This window comes from Amblyomma americanum, chromosome 1, assembly GCF_052857255.1.
Source record: "Amblyomma americanum isolate KBUSLIRL-KWMA chromosome 1, ASM5285725v1, whole genome shotgun sequence".
Lineage (NCBI taxonomy): Eukaryota > Metazoa > Arthropoda > Arachnida > Ixodida > Ixodidae > Amblyomma > Amblyomma americanum.
The window spans coordinates 508,831,964-508,847,627 of record NC_135497.1 but is presented as its reverse complement, the minus strand read 5'-3'; positions in this window follow the sequence as shown (position 1 = coordinate 508,847,627).

The following is a 15,664-nucleotide window of genomic DNA, read 5'->3' as shown; positions in this document are numbered from 1 at the left end:
GTCGAGGGTCTTCTCAATCGTGCAGGCTTCTTGCATAAACTCCTCGACTGTTTTTGGCGGCTGGCGGACGAGGCTTGCAAAGAGTTGTTCTTTTACGCCGCGCATTAAAAACTGAACTTTCTTTTCCTCGGTCATCCCGGGATCGGCGCGGCGAAATAGGCGCTTCATCTCCTCGACGTAACTGCGGACGGGCTCATTCGGAAGCTGGATCCTGGACTCGAGGAGTCGTTCGGCTCTTTCTTTCCTCACGACACTGGTGAATACCTTCAATAGTTCTCTCTTGAATAGCTCCCATGTCGTAAGGGACGACTCGTAGTTTTCGTACCACGTGCGTGCGGAGCCATCCAATGAGAAAAAAACGTGTCCAGTCTTTGCCGCATCATCCCACTTGTTGAATGACGCCACGCGCGCTCAAATTGGTCCAACCATTCTTCAGGGTCTTCGCCTAGGAATCCATTGAAAGTTGGCGGCACCCGCGGCTGCTGCAGTATGATCGGTGTCGACATCTTCGGCGAGGTTGCGGTGCTCGTAGCCGCGCCTTTTCGCTGTCTGGTGCGGTCCGGCAGTTTCCCGAACTCAGGCTCCTCTCCCTGGAGTCGTCGGCTGGCTCGCTGAGCTGCTGGCTCGTCCTCGGGTGCGAAAGCGCTCAGGGCTGGCTTCACGACTTGAAGGGGGCGTCCGGAACATGGAAGGCTACCCCGCACCTCCACCAGATGTCACGTAGTGGTGACGGCAGTCGAAGCAGCGATGAAGACGGACGAAAGGGTCTTCTAAAAGAACTGTTTATTGGGCTGACTTGCACCCCAAAATGGACTGAATCACTCGGCGGCGGCGAAGCGACAAGCGTGCTCGGCGGTCGTCGAACAGAATGCCCGCCACTGTCGGCCGTGCTCAATTTAAAGCTGATAGCGAACATTCGAGATAAAGGGCGCAAAGTTACTAGAACATTCCGGAACAACGTAGAATCAGCTTTGCCTGGCTGCGATCAATCGAGATAAATCTAGTCGCTTCTTGCGTCGCAAACAAAGCGATAAGGTGGTGTCGCGGCAGATTTGAAAAACGAACAAACACTGGAAATATTCGCGGCAATATGCTCGACGTATTGCTTATTTGTTATCGAGATGATTTCTGGAGTTGCGTAGTGCCGCCTAGCACTCAGCTTTTTTTCAGCCATAAAGGACCATCTAATGAAACGGTAGAACTGACAGGCTATCTGTAAAGGCACCATTTCACCATAAGCAATTGCCCTTCCTTCCATGCACTGCAAATTTTCAGTACTCGGACTACCACAATGCAGTAGTTGGAGCCAGGCTGGCTATGGACGGCTGGTCAGTTCTTCGGAATGTCACATTGAAAGCTTGTGCAGGCAACTACATTCACAAGTTGACACAAGCACGATTCACGAGCTGACGCAAGTATTATTCACATGTTAGCAAAAATGCGCTGGCGGTCGTCGAAAATTGCAGTCACTATCTACCTCGATTAGTTTAAAGGTAGCACTGCGCTGTCGCGATAAGTCGCCTACGAAAATCTCAAACGTCGCAGAAATAATAGCACACGGCACAATCATTCCAGAAAAATCTGGCCGCCTCTCGCGATCAAGTTTATGGTAAAGGCATGCGCTTACTTTGGACGCGAAACATAACATACTAATAATAATATACATCGCAGCGGTACAGTAACCGTCTCTCTATGCTAAACCTTACTTATATTTTCACTTTCAAACTATAGGTTCGTACGAGTGACTCTGTCCAAATGAAATATCAAGCTAAAAACACTTGAACTGTTGCGTGTGGGCGAGTAACGTGTAGCGAATTCAAGTCCAAGAGCACAAGGCACAAATGTATAAAATCAGATGCAGACGAAAACGCTTTCCGGGCGCGTAATACTGGCTCGACAAAAAGATTGAACTGCACCGTTAAAATCGTGCATCAAAAAAATCCGAACACGGCTCCATGCACTTCATTTACCACGAGCGAGTCACTCGAGCAACTTAGAGACGACGTAGGTTCCGTAATGAGTGTGATGTAGATGATAACGATGTGCATCCGTACATAGTGTTTCACGCGTCGTTCAACGAACGGGATTGTGGCCCATCGTACACAGCACGCGTGCACGTAGAAACAAGGCATTTGCCGCCATGGAGTTGCTCACTGTTTCGACTGCGAGCGGACATGGTACTCCAGCTGTGGGCTGTGAAGATGTGCTGATTTTACGGGCTACATACCCTGATCCAAGCAATGCAATGCATGCCCTGAAAAGAATGCCTGCTGTTCCCCTGTCCGCCGCAGAGCGCCTAAGAACCAGCGTAAAGTCAAGTTTATGCCTCTCAAACGCGTCTTACAGTGGAGTTTTTAGTTCAGTTCACAGTTTGGTCGCCGTACCAAAAGGACCACGTGCTATTGTATTTAGGCGAGCAGGTTAATAACTTGTTGACACGCTTTTAAACAATTAAATTTTAATAGATTAATGAAAGGTTGTTTATTTTTTGATCAGATTTAATACTCTCATTGTTTATGTTTCAGAGGGTGAAGAGGGATAGTTTTCAAGTTTTTTAGCAACCGAATGGTGATAGCGAGAGACACCCAAAGGCAAATTGGAAAACCTATAAGAAAAAAGGCATTGCTGTGTCAGCGGGCTTATCGGTGAGTACCACATTATTTACATTGCTCCCGGCGTGAGCTAGGCTCTGGGCGACAGTTTGCACGAGCATACCAATTGTTGTTTGTTGCAACTGATGATGTAATTAATTTCCCTGGCACACGTTCAGTGTTTTAGAGCTCTGTAGTCACATGGAGACCATGGTGGTGCTGTCGTCACGCGTAATAGCACAGGCCCTAGGATATAGAGATGACAATGGTCAAATGAATGAACTTGCGATAGAAGTCAGCAAAAGCGATTAGAAAATTGGTGGCTCAAAAACAGGAAAATGACATAAGGTTACAAATGCAGGATAAAAATTGTATTCAAAGAAATGGTGAATTGTTAGATGACACCGTTAAGTTTGACAGATTGCTTACAGAAATTGAAAAAATACAAGCCGAGCATGGTGGCATGCTGGCGAGTATGTCTTGGCGCGGGCCGCGCCCGTTTCCTGTTCCACCTGTGGTGGGTTGCTAGGGCACGTCAATAATGGGATTATGACACTCAGAGTGCAAAATACTTACCCGTGAATGGCGCATTGACGCAGATATCGCGCACTGAGAGAAAAAAAATGAATTAAAAATGCAATTCATTCACAGCATTACAACAACCAATTAATGACTTGAAAAACGCTGAGTATTCGCGAGAAACAGGCAACCCGCTGGCGCGCCTTACGCCGTTGGAAAACGAATCTCTCCGGCCAGATTGGGTTGCTACTGACCACATAAAATTGTGGCCGTGCGCCGGTGAGTGCATTTTTTTGTTGCTTTCATTCCAGTAAAAGGCGTCGCGGTTTTTTTTTTGTTGTTGAAATTTCTTCAGCACAAGATGCGGTGTAAATCTCTTCCGATTCTCGTCGGAGGAACCGTAACCGGCAGAATGCGCTGCGCGGATAGCCGCAGTGAAGCACAAGCAATAAGTGCCGCAAAGGGCAACCAAGCACTCCTCATCTCACTGAGGTGCATTCATGTGATGGCATAACGCAGGTTCGACATTTTATTTTTCTTAGAAGTTTTGCGACAAAAAAAGAAAGCTCAGCACTAACACTTGCACAGTCATGGACAAAAAATTATGCATGCGAATCCACAGAAAAAAAAAATTCTACTTGGCAGTACTACCCAGTCAGCTGGATATCACTCCAATAGAAAAAGCACGAATTCTCCTTTATTTTTTATGCATTTTATTCACCTGGTTTGCATATTGCGTAGAAACCATTTTTTCGCCATATTCATCAATTTTTTATCCTTGACTGCGCGCAAATTCTCATTTCGGAATGAGATAACAGGAAGTGGACGTGTTAGAGCCTCAAAGGCATGACTCAAAGTAAAATCGACTTCATACTGTGCGCTCAGCATGGCATCTTGCAGGGTGTTGAGGTCAACGGAAGGTTTGTTGTACCGACCACAGAACGGTAAGGTCTTGAATGAGCTTAGACTTCAAAATGAAATGGAAGAAACTAGTGAGGCGGAATCCATTTTACGAGTTAGCGGTAAGAGGGAAAGTAGAGGAATTCAGGTTATCGCTGCAGAACAGATATTCGCATTTAGCTGCGGACGACTACGTTTATATTGCAGCAATGAAGGATAAACTCACGTGTATCATTATGGAATGCGCAGTAGAAGTATGCGACAGGTCGGTTCGAGAGGATACCAGCAAACTATCTCAGGAGACGAAAGATCTGATTAGGAAACGCCAATGCATGAACGCGTCTAACCCCACGGACAGAATAGAACTGGAACATAACTGGAACAGTTTAATTTGGAAAGGATCGAACGTGCATTAAAGAGCGGAGGTAGATTAAAGCGTTACAGATGAAACTATGCTAGGCAAAAACGAGATTTATCTATACAGTACCCTTATGTAACCAAGATGTTAATGAGAGAGGCAGTAGCGCGCAGCACTGGACATCCTAGCCAGTAACGAAAGATGATTTATGGGTTTATGGGGGTTTGAAGTCCCAAAGCGACCCAGGCTATGAGAAGCGCCGTAATGAAGAGCGGCAGAAATTTCGATCACCTGGTGTTTTTTTAACGTGCGCTGATATCGCATAGTACACGGCCTTCTAAAATTTTCCCTCCATAGAAATGTGACCGCCGTGGCCGGTATCGAACCCGCGTCTTTCGGATTAGCCGCCGAGTGCCGTAACACCGGAGCCACCGCCGCGGCTCTGTAACGAAAGAGGAAGAGAATAAAGTTTTAGGAGCAATAAAAAGGGGGAAAGCTGCTGGTGAGGGCCAAAGTAACAGCAGATCTCTTGAAGGACGGAGGGGAGTTTGTGCTAGAAAAAATGGCGACCCTCTATGCGCAATGCCTTATGACCTCAAACGAGCTAGAAGCTTAGAACAACGCTTCCATCATCTTTATCCATAAGAAAGGAGTCGTCATGAAATTGAAAATTTACAGATCGAAAAGCTTACGGTCCGTTGCCTGGAAGGTATTTACTAAGATAATTGCTAATAGATTCAGTACATTCTGAGGCTTCAGTCGACCAAGTGATCAGGCAGGCTTACGTAAAGGGTACTCGACAACAGACCATATTCATACTGTAGCGAACCGTAACGGCCGCACCTGATGCGTTCAGAAAAATGAGAACGAGAAAGACTAAGCCCCGCCGCGCTACTCGAGATCATTAAGCCCTTCTTGAGGTACAATCCACCGGTGTTGCTTTCCCGCGTGCCTTTCTTTTGCGTTTACTGAGTATAGATGAATAGCAACCTCTGCCTCCTGATTCTTCGCCGATCTCCCAGTTTGGGTACGTGCCATCCTTTGATAGGCTAACAACAACAAAATTATTAATCCTGAGGACATCGTCATCATTGCTTCGGTGGTTAGACTGGCTGCGTTATGCGTTGCCAGCCGCTCAGTTTTCTTAGAATTCTATCCCCGTTTTATTTGCGGATAAACCTCCTTTCACTGGGTGGAGGTGGGGATTTACTGATGTCCTGAAGCTTCGTAGCCTTACATTCCCGATCACAACCATGCCCGCCGATTACAGCTCTATCTCTGACGCACAGCCGCCAACCGTCGTCTGCGCTGGAGCTTTGCGCCAGCCAGATCCTGCTGTCTTCAGCGGAACCGGAGACCACGACGTCGAAGACTGGTTGACTTAAAACGAGCGGGTCAGTGCCCCTAAAAAATTGGACGATGGTCTCAAACTAAATATCATATTCTGCCTTATGGACGTTGCGAACTTGAGGTTCCGCAACCACGAGGCCTACATCACATCGTGGCCAGACTTCAAAAGGAGTTTCAGCGATGTCTTAGCCAGGCTGCGGTGCGCAAACTGCGTGCTGAGCAGCGCGTGCGTGGCTGGGCGTAGCTGCATGGTGGGAATTTCAGCAACTATATCGAAGATGTTGTGAACCTGTGCAAGCGCATGGACTCTTCAATGCCCGAGTGCGCTAAAATTGGCCAAATTGGGAAGGGCATTGACGATGACGCGTTCCAGATGCTTCTGGCCAAAAATCCAGCAACCTTCGTCGACGTCATCACAGAATGCCAGAACTACGACGAATTACGCAAGAGCCGTATTCTCACTCGTTCTCCGCTGTCGCCCCCGGAGCTTTTTACGGCTTTGACCTCTGACTCGGAACAGTAACCAGTGCTGCCCCAGATCAAGCAATTTATTGAGGAAGTTGGGTGTCAACTCTCTCTCGTGGAGCTGACTCCCGACGTTGCCTCCCCTCTGGTGCCAACGTTGGAACACGCCATCTGCGACCAAGTCGCAGAACCCCTTCCAGACTCCCCCCCAACCTCAAGTTCTTTCCGTTGCTCCTTTGACGCACGTCGTAGTACCGGCTCGGTATGGCCAACCTACTCCTGCTGCGCTGCCTTTGACCTACGTCGTAGTGGCTGCGCGGCCTCGGCCTATGGCGTTGCCGCCCCAGTCATCCTGTTCTGCGCGAGGCACTGCCTCCTCGGGCAGCTGCGTTTCATCCTCCCCCACCGCAACATTACAGCCCTTTGCGTGCACCGGACGCGAAGGGTTGGTTTCTCCGGACATGTGGCCCGCATCTGTAGTCGTATAATGATCGCCATCCAAAGGGCCCGTCTTCTGCCTGCTACCTGAACGGCTTTGTTCTGCTCCCTGTGCGAATGCGTATACCAACGACCGGCGTCCATTTACTACCCATCATTCTTCTTCTCCACGTCGCCGTTCGCTGTCACTTATGCGCCGTCTCCCTACACGTTTGGGCGAGAGACGAGATTCGTAGTTCCGGTGGCAAGAGCTGCGTAGTCTGCGAAAAGCTCGATGACTCACCGTTCTCTCACGAACATCAAAGTGGTCTCCGTCGATGGTATGTCTGCATACGCGCTGATCAACTCAGGCACCGCCGTGTCAGTGATTCACGAGAGATTCTTCCGTCGTTTACGTAAATTGACAATGTCATTTGACATTTTCTCGGTCCGCATTGCTACTTAAGAGAGAATCGCACCCTTGGCCTCATTCACAGCGCGGGTCGTCATTGCAGATATTTTGTACAGCGTAGGTTTCTTAGTCTGATCGGCTTATTCCCGCGACGTGATTCTCGGGTGAGATTTCTTGTCGATAAATAGCGCCGTGATCGATTGTGACTGCGCCGAGGTGGAATTTGGAACCGTCACTGTAGACGACACCTTTTGATTTACGCCGTCTCCTTGTTTTGACCGCCGCAAACGCCCGCCGCTGCCATCTGCTGTTCTCGATTTTCACGGAGGTCTCACGAAGAAGCTCATCTACAATCCGTCTCCGTGCCCACGTGCCCTGCTACGTGGTGAGTCTCCTGGTTCCATTCAACCTGCCCACCTTCTCTCTGACCTAGATGCTCCCGAGACCTCCCTCATTTCCTGTATCAACGCTCTGCATAAAAATTCGGTGCCTGATCCATTGCCCGACGCCTTCTTCCGGGCCGCCATCGACGGCGCTCTTCTTTACATCCACTGGACGCCGCTCTGGGCCCTTCTAAAGACCTTTCGGTCCGCTTTCGACGCCGCCCACACTCCTTTAGGCCGGACGTCCACCGTGGCTCATCGCATTGAGACTGGTTCTTAACTGTCTTTTCGGCAGCGGCCATATCGTATGTCAGCGGCAGAGCGTCACTTCATCAAGTTGAGGACGTGCTGCAACGTGGTGTCATTCATCCGTCTCACCGCCCTTGCTCTTCGCTGGTGGTACTAGTAAAGATGAAAGATAGTTCTATCCAATTTTGTGTTGATTACCACCGCCTCAAAAAAGTTACCCACAGAGATAATTACACCCTTCGCCGCGCTCATGGCTCTCTAGAATGCCTCCAAGGCGACATGTACTCTTCATCCCTTGACTTATGTTCCGGCTACTGGCAAGTGCATACGGCTGCCTCTGACAGAGAGAAAACAGCATTTATCGCGCCCGACAGGCTCTACGAATTCAGCGTGATGCCGTTCGGTCTGTGCAATGCGCCAGAAACATCCGAAAGGAGGATGAATAACACTTTGCAGAAGTTCAAGTGGCAACTATGCCGCTGTTACATGGACGACATTGTGTTTTGTGACTGATTTTGCGGCGCGTCTCGAACGCTTACAGCAAGTTTTGACTTTCCTAACTGAAGCCGGCCTACAGCTGAATCTCAACAAGTTCCACTTCGAAACCCGGAAGTTGAAAATTTTGGGCACATCATCTCTAAGGAAGGCATTTGCCCAGACCCGGCCAAGCTCCATGCTATGACGGAGTTCCTAAACCGGTCTCCCTCAAGCAACTTCGAAGCTTCATAGGCCTGCGTTCTTATTTTCGAAGGTTCATACGCAATTTCGCGTAGATAACTGCGTCCCTGACGAAGCTACTTGGAGGAAACCTTGACATATCTGGCTTGTCAGCCGAGTGGGACGAAGCGTTCACTACCCTGCGCCATCTTTTGAATTCGCCACCCATTCTTCGTCACTACTACAGGAGAACCTACCGAGGTCCATAGAGATGCGAGTGGCGTTGGCCTCGGAGCTGCTTTGGCTCAGCGAAAAGAAGGCTTCGAAGAATACGTCGCTTTGTATGTGAGTTCCCAGCTCGCCAAAGCTGATAGCAACTACTCCTCTATGGAGAAAGAGTGCTTAGCTATTGTGTGGGAAAGAACGAAATTTCGGCCCTATCTGTACGGCCGCCAGTTTCGCGTCGTCACGGACTACCACGCGATCTGCTGGCTGTCCTCTCTGAAAGACCCGTCCGGCCAACTCGCTCAAGACTCACCACCTTGAGGAGTTTGACATCCGTATCATCTACCGATCTGGCCGCAAGCACATGGACGCCGATGATTGTCTCGTTCTTCCTTTTTCAGCGACGCTCCTTGCTCCATGGCGGGCAATCCCGTCCTCTCATCGCTTACCATCGCTGATATGCCCGCGCAGCAGTGGAAAGACCTGTGGCTTGTGTGCCTCATCGATGTCATATCCACATCTTGAGACGCTGCTCCTTCTCGAACTTTACGCCGTTAAGCATCGCATTTTGCCTTCCGGGACGTCCTCCTCTACCACCGAAACTTCATGCTGATGGCTGGCGGTGGATTCTCACGATTGCCCGCCATTTACGATCTAGTGTCACGTCTCTTAAAACTAACTTGTTTGGGGGATATTTAGCTAACCGTAGAAAACATTTGAGGTTGCAAATCATGCATCGCAACTATTTTAGAAAGCTGAGCATTGACAAAGACCGGTACCTGCTTCAACCTCATTTTTTTCTAGACGACTTGATCATCAGTGGAAGATCAGAGAGATTAAATGTAGGGCAGATATTTACAAAACCTCGTTATTTCCACGGACGATCAATGAGTGGAACAGGCTGCCAGCCGGCGTCGCTGACTGCTGCACGGAAGGCCAATTCCGCGCATTCCTATCTGATGTGTGACGTGGCGCGCACTTCACTTGCGGGTGTCTTTTCATTTCATTAGTGTCATTTTATTCATGGAGCGCGGTTGTCCGCCTTCAGTGCATGCTTTTCCTAATCTATTACTAGATGTGTCATTGTATTCTTGTTATCCTGTGTACTCTCGGCCAAACGACCAGAAGTTATTGTGTTCCTCCCCCCCCCCCCCCCCCCCCCCCCCCCCGCAATGGTACCTTCGGGCCCTGCAGGTCTCTATAATAAATAAATAAATTTGTGCCTCTTACCACGTCAACCCTCAGTGTGTGCACATTGGTGTGCCCAATACCTTCAAAAGAATTTCTCAGCGTTTCTATTGGCGCGGCATATACGCCTATGTTAAAAATACGTCCGCTCCTGTATCGCCTGTGAGCGGCGCTAGTGATCCGCGCCCCGTGCGGTTGGCCCCTTGCAACCACTGCAACGCCTGGCACGTCCTTTCGAGCGTGTCGGTGTTGACCTCTACGGACCGCTTCCCTGCAAGATCTCTGGGAATCGTTGGAATTCGTCGGTGTCAGCCACCACACCCTGTATACCGAGAAAGCCGCCCTGCCCGCCACTACTGCGCGCGAAGGTGCTCTGTTCCTGCTGCATCATTTTGTTCTTCGCCACGGCGCGCCGCGTGAGCTGCTAAGTGAGAGAGGCCGCGTCTACATTTCGCATGTCGTTGAAGCTATGCTCGTCGAAGGTCGCATCGTACATCGGACCACTACTTCCCATCACCCCCAAAACTACCGGGCTGACCCGAGCGCTTTAATCGTACTCTCGAAAATATGCTCCCGATTTAGTACGCCGAAGCAGATCCCACCATTTGGGACGCTGTCTTTCCTTTCGTGACGTACGCGTACAACACCACCGCGCAGTTGAACACCAGCTTTACCCCTTTCTTCCTGTTCTGTGGGCGTGGGGCGTCGTCCAGAATAGACACCATCTTTCCTTATACTCCGTGCGCCTCCGAGTAGACACCCCTTTCAGAAGTCGCAAATCACGCGGAGGAATGTCGCCAGTCGGCTGGTTCTTTCACCTCGGAATCGCAAGACCGCAAAAAGCATCCTCACGATGAAGACCAGACGCCACACGTTTTTCCTACTGGATCACTCGTTTCGCTCTGGGTTCCAGGCACACCACCTGGACTGTCTTCGAAATTTCGCTCTAAATACCACGACCTTTATCGCATCGTCCAGCAACCGTCCCCTGTTAATTACAAGGTGAAGCTGCTCACTCTTTCTTCGGACTGGCGCAATCGCGATCGAGAAACTGCCCACGTCAGCCATAGGTCGCCAGGGTGGCTCCTCTTAGCTGCCGGGGCAATTGTAGCCAACCATAACGGCCGGCCCTGAAGCCGCTCAGGAAGACGAGAACGAGAAAGACGAAGCACCGCCGCGCTGCTCGAGATGGCTTCGATGGTTAGACTGGCTGCATTTTGCGTTGGCCGCCTTTCAGCTTTCGGAGAATTCTATCCCTGTTTTATTTGTGGATAAACCCTCTTCCAACATAATCAATTAGGTGGCAGAGAAACGCGCAGAGTATAACCTACCCCTTTATATAGCCTTTATAGACAACGAGAAAGCATTTCACACAGTCGAAATCTCAGCACTTATGCGAACCTTGCGGAATCACTGTGCCGAAAAGCCTTACGAAAAATTACTGGAAGATACCTACAGCGGGTGCACAGCTACCACAATCCTCCGGAAAATCAGGAATAAAAATCCAATAAGAAAGGATGTCAAACAGGGAGAAGCGATCTCGCTAATGCAGTACACCGCCTGTTAACAGGAGGTATTTAGAGACCTGGATTGTGAAAAGTTTGGGATAAGATTTAATAGAGGTTGCCTAAGTAATCTGCGATTCGCTAATGACATTGCCGTGCTATGTCAATCAGGAGATGAACTGCAAAACTTGATCAGTGAGTTAGACAGGCAGAGCAGTGCTGTGGTTCGAAAAATTATATGCAGAAAACCAAATTTATATTCAGCATTCTTTAAAGGGAACAGCAGTTCACAATTGGTAGCGAGGTGCTGAAAATGGTAAAAAGAATACGTCTGCTTAGTGCAGGTAGTGAGCGCTGATCCGGATGAGAAGAGGGAAATAACTAGAAGGATAAGAACGGGGTGGAGCGCATATGGCAGGTTCTCTCACATCATGAATGGCAGTTTACTAATATCGCTGAAGAGAAAAGTGTACAACAGCTGTATCTTGCCGGTACTTACCTACGAGGCAGAAACGTGGACGTAATGAAAGAATGTACCTTAAGTACAGCACAGCGAGGTATGGAAAAAAAAGGACAGGTGTAACGATAAGAGACCGGAGCAGGGCCGAGTGGGGGAGGGATCAAACACGAGTTAGTGACATTCTAGTCGAGATGACAAGAAAGAAATTGGCTCAGGCAGGGCATGCAATTTGAAGACAAGATAACTGATGGTCCTTAAGTGTAACGGGCTGGATTCAAAGAGAAGCGAAGCGTAGCAGGGGGCGCAGAAATATAGGTGGCTGGATGAGATTAAGAAGTTTGCGGGGATTGATAGGGTGGCTGCAGCCGGCAAAGGAGAGGGTAATTGAAGAGATGGGAGAGGCCTTTATCCTGCCGTGGCCGTAGTCAAGCTGGTGATGCTGATGATGCACGTAGATGAAAGACGTTCATTGGTAAACTTCACCGCTCTTAGAACAATGTGATTACGATGCGATATATGTTTTGAACAAGGAATCATCATAGCAGCTGTTCTTCTTAAGGGTAGATAGGTGCTAACTTTCTTGTAACTGCGGATACGCATCCTGTTTGCGTGAATTTTTGCATCGGCGCTTAGCTGACCATTTGGGTCTGTTCCCGTCATGACAAAACCTCAAAACCCACGCTTTCCCACAGCGAATTTACGTATCGAGAATGTTGAAAACTTAAAACACACCCAAAATACCGTTCACATCGTGCTCCGACGATGAACCACACCGAGACGACATGTACACGCACCGTCATTCATCGACGGTCGGTACGCAGGCCGCTTTCAAAGGACTGCCTGCGGATTCACTGCTACTGATGGAGACCATAATTTTCCTGATGCAGCCTTCTCTGAAAGTCCACCCGTTATTGGCTTGACAGGCGGTCGAATTGTCTGTGGACAGTCCACGCCACGATTAAAATACGTTATTATGCGGCATTTATAAATATCCGCCGTCCACTCGCTTTAAAAAAATTCAGACGAATTTCGTCCTCTTTAACCATCGGCCTTGCCAGAAGGCTCAGTCGTCAATAAAGCAGCGAAAAACTGCAGAATCACTCCCGAATGCTTACCGAGGTGTGAATAGGGGTTTTGTTATTAAACCAGTTAGGCGGGATGCTGTTTTTTTTTGGTAAATGGCGCCAGGTATTTTGCAAGCTGTCAGTTGACAACTGCTACAACACCGTATAGGGGCCTCACTCCATGAGATTTTACCTGCCTTTAATTGCTTTTAATTGGCCTTGCTTGAGAAGACCATATTTCGTTGCGAAAGCAACACTATACCAGCCAGCCAGCTCGGCTCATCGCGTGGTCGCACTTCAGCCGTATGCCGTGGCCAACGAACGACCTTGAGCCACCGTTGCCTACCAACGCTGCAGCCGCGCGTCCAAGAGATGGCGCAGCCGTCGACGCCGCTGTGGTCGCCGCTTGCTCCACAGGGATGTGCTCAGCAGGGGTAGAGGGAGAGATGTCGCCTCGCGGGGGGGCATATATATATATATATATATATATATATATACATATATATATATATATATATATATATATATGCGCTACGCCTCAATGTATTGTAGTCGTTATGGAGAGCCCGAAAGACGCAACAACGAAAGAACGAAGCGAGGAAGAGACAACGTGCTCAAGTGACGCCAGAAGAACGCGCGGCACGACTCGTGAAGCGCGTCGTAACGAAGATGCGGCTAGAAGTCGTGCCATGTCCCGGATTGACTCTGCAACTGCGGAAGAGACAGCTTTGATTTTTCGAGAGCGTCGGAATGAGACGCTACGTAGACGACGTGCCGAGGAGACGAAATTTTCGCTATTCAACCAGGGTTAACCACAGCTAAACCACTGCCGTTTTTTTTAAATGAAAGAAGTTCTGTGTTATGAATCAGATAAGAGCTGTTCAGAGAACAAACATAAGAGGATGGGCGCTGAATGTCTTTAATTTCAAACTGTGGTGAACGAGCTAGGCCGCAAATTTTTTTGTTTAAACAGTAGCCTTGCGTGCACGGCTGCTACTTGGATGTGGTAACTGTAATGGTGCATATTCATGTTTACTGCTGGCTGATCTCACAGGTCGTGGTCATCGTAATTTCAATTCAATCGTAATTTCTCAGTGGCATGGACTTAACATAGTGCAAGCATTTTAAAGTCAAGCTCAAACACCCGTTTGTGTGGCCCTTTAAGGCAGAGCTCATGTATATTGCGCCTTTGTTCACGGCAATCTTCATGAGCTCTGCCTTAAAGGACCACAAAAACGGGTGTTTGAGCTTGGCTTTAAAATGCTTGTATTATGTTAAGTGCATGATACTGAGCGTTCATGCCGCGTACGAGCCCTTAGGGAAAACTAATACGTTTGGAATATACGGCGGGATATTTGTAATGTATTTTCAACACATCTTTTATTCAAGAATGCACTAAAAATATACCGGAAATAGCTTCCTGAAATTTGATGCTTGGTATTCAAAATATATTCTAAAATTTGCCAAAAATGCGTCACTTAAAGCATGCTTTGAGCACGTTTCAAATACTTGAATACATACATATGCGGTTTTGGTATCGTCTTAATGCATTTAAAGTGCACTTTCGTGAATCTAAAATTAATTAGTCTGAAGTGTAATTCAAGTTTAACCAACAGGGAGTAATTTTAAACATATTTTAAGCACACTTTTAGCGGCCGTCGAACAATTCAGTGGTCGAAATCGCGTTTCTGGAAATGATCTTGCATGTTGGAAATGTATTGAAAGTGTGCTTTCGTAAATACGACCCTTAATTCGTCCAAAGTATACTTCAATCATAACGATTGGGTTGTCCGCGTGAGCATATTTGCAGCGCACTTGAAGCTGCCGCGGAACAACCTAGTGCTCGAAACCACGTTTCCGGGGAACAGTGAAAACTCTCTCTTCTCTGTCACCCATTCCTTCATGGTGGGGTTCTAGCAGGAAGGCAATCACCACTTATTGAAATCACGGGTGGACAGCGGGATAGCATTATACCGCCAAAGACGCCATGCGCACCTCTGGGCCCGAACATGCGAGCGAAAAGGACTCCGCGCTCGCGACTGGCAAGGCCGACCGGCTGCTATATAGCCGCCCATGAATTTGTTGGTTGACAGGTCGACTCCTGACCAACGCCTGACGCAAGTTACGACTAACAATTCGGTTCTAGATAGACGGCAGATTTGGAAGCGATCACTCCGATACCTCTGCGACAATTTGGGGGCCCACTGTCTTTGTGCAAAGAGCCCTCACCGGGCAAGATAATTTGTCTCCTCTCGGGGAGTATATATAAGCCAAGCCAAGCATATCACGCTTGCCGGGGCAGCTCCTGCTTGCTGACGTCAGTTCAGTCGGCATTTCGTGTGTTGCGACATCTTTGTCGTTTAGGTCCCGTCACCTGACCTTCCATTGTCATAAACTTTTTGATGACAACGCGTTTTCTTTGAGATTGTCTCCTGATGATTATAGCGAGTTCAGTCATTTCTTCTGCTGCTCAGAACATTGATCAGTATTATCCGGTGAATCCGACAAGTACACCTTTTAAGCCGTGCCGAAGAGAACATATTTTTAGTGTATTTTTAATGTTATGTAATGTATTTATTGTATAATATTAGTTTATCTTTAATGTAAATATTGTATATTTTAGTGTATTTGTAATGTATTATTTATATAATTTTAGAATACTTTTAATGTGTTTAATGTATATTTGAGTATGCCTATAATGTATAGTAAATATATTTATTTGCAAATACTGTTGGCGTGGGGCCGTTAGAGTGGTGGGGCCTGACACTTGAGGAGTAACATGTTTCCCTTTCATCATACAGAAATACAGAAATACAGTCACCGTTGCGTACACAATCATATTTCTTGCAACCTAATGTTTTTTTTTATGTAGAAGCAGTGTTAATAAATATTCACTTTAAAACAGTTTCTTCACACAGAAA